Source organism: Varanus komodoensis, unplaced genomic scaffold (genome assembly GCF_004798865.1).
Source record: "Varanus komodoensis strain SLA01 unplaced genomic scaffold, ASM479886v1 scaffold3, whole genome shotgun sequence".
In the NCBI taxonomy this organism is placed as follows: Eukaryota; Metazoa; Chordata; class Lepidosauria; order Squamata; family Varanidae; genus Varanus; species Varanus komodoensis.
Window position 1 is genome coordinate 39,725,793 of NW_025335761.1, and position 1,923 is coordinate 39,727,715.

Sequence of the window (1,923 nt, forward strand, 5' to 3'; positions counted from 1 at the left end):
TATGGACGGAGGTTTGCAACATTGTACAAGAGGCAACAACTAAAACCACCTCAAAGAAAAAGAAATGCAAGAAAGCAAAATGGCTGTCTGAGGAAGCTTTACAAATAGCTGAGGAAAGAAGGGAAGCAGAAAGGCAAGGGAGAAAGAGAAAGATACACCCAACTGAATGCAGAATTCCAGAAAACAGTTAGAAGAGATAAGAATGCCTTCTTAAATGAACAGTGCAAAGAAATAGAAGAAACCAATAGAATAGGGAGGACCAGAGATCTCTTCAAGAAAATTGGAGACATGAAGGGAACTTTTCATGTAAAGATGGGCATGATAAAGGACCAAAATGGCAGGGACCTAACAAAGGCAGAAGACATTAAGAAGAGGTGGCAAGATTACACAGAAGAAATATGCAAGAAAGAGCTTAACATCCTTGATAACCATGATGAGGTGGTCACTGACCTCGAGCTAGACATCCTTGAATGTGAAGTCAAATGGGCCTTAGGAAGTCTGAGCAACAACAAAGCTAGTGGGGGTGACAATATTCTAGCTGAGCTATTCAAAATCTTAAAAGACGGCACGATAAAAGTGCTACACTCAATACACCAGCAAATTTGGAAAACTCAAAAGTGGCCACAGGATTGGAAAAGGTCAGTGTACATTCCGATCCCAAAAAAGGGCAATGCCAAAGAATGTTCAATCTACCGCACCATTGCACTCATTTCACATGCTAGCAAAGTTATGCTCAACATTCTACAAGCTAGGCTCCAGCAGTATGTGGACCAAGAACTGCCAGAAGTACAGGCAGGATTTCGAAGAGGGAGAGGAACTAGAGATCAAATTGCCAACATACACTGGATCATGGAGAAAGCTAGGGAGTTCCAGAAAAACTTCTACTTCTGCTTCATGGACTATGCTAAAGCCTATGTGGATCACAACAAATTGTGGCAAGTTCTTAAAGAGATGGGAGTTCCAGACCATCTTATTTATCTCCTGAGAAACCTATATGCAGGTCAAAAAGCAACAGTGAGAACTGGACACAGAACCAATGATTGGTTCAAAATTGAGAAAGGAGTTCGGCAAGGCTGTATACTGTCACCCTGCCTATTTAACTTATATGCAGAGCACATCATGAGAAAGGCGGGGCCAGATGAATCACCAGTTGGAATTAAGATTGCCAGGAAAAATATCAACATCCTCATATATTTATTTATTTAGAAAATTTCTATGCCACCCCATTCGCCAAAGCCTCAGGACGGCTCACAAAACATTAAACTATAATACATTAAAAATATAAAATAAATTTACAATATAAAATAAGTCGCCCTGGCCAAAGAATAAAATAAGGAAATAATATTAGCAATTAAAATGACATTTGAATAAAAAGTGCATATATGCAGATGATACCACTCTAAAGAACTAAAGAGCCTCTCGATGCAGGTGAAGGAGGAGAGCACAAAAGTTGGCTTGAAACACAACATTAAGAAAACTAAGATCATGGCATCTGGTCCTCCCACTTCCTGGCAAATATATGGGAAGAAATGGAGGTAGTGACAGATTTTATTTTCCAGGGCTCCAAGATCACCGCAGACTGGGACTGCAGCTAAGAAATTAAAAGACGCTTGCTTCTAGGGAGGAAAGCTATGGCAAATCTAGACAGCATACTAAAAAGAAGAGACATCATCCTGCCAACAAAAGTGCATATAGTCAAGGCTGTGGTTTTCCCAGTTGCAATGTATGGCTGTGAAAGTTGGACCATAAGGAAGGCTGAGTGCTGAAAAATTGAGGCCTTTGCATTGTGGTGCTGGAGGAGACTCCTGCGAGTCCCTTGGACTGCAAGGCGATCAAACCAGTCAGTCCTAGAGGAGATCAATCCTGACTGGTCTTTAGAAGGCCAGATCCTGAAGATGAAACTCAAATACTTTGGCCACCTAA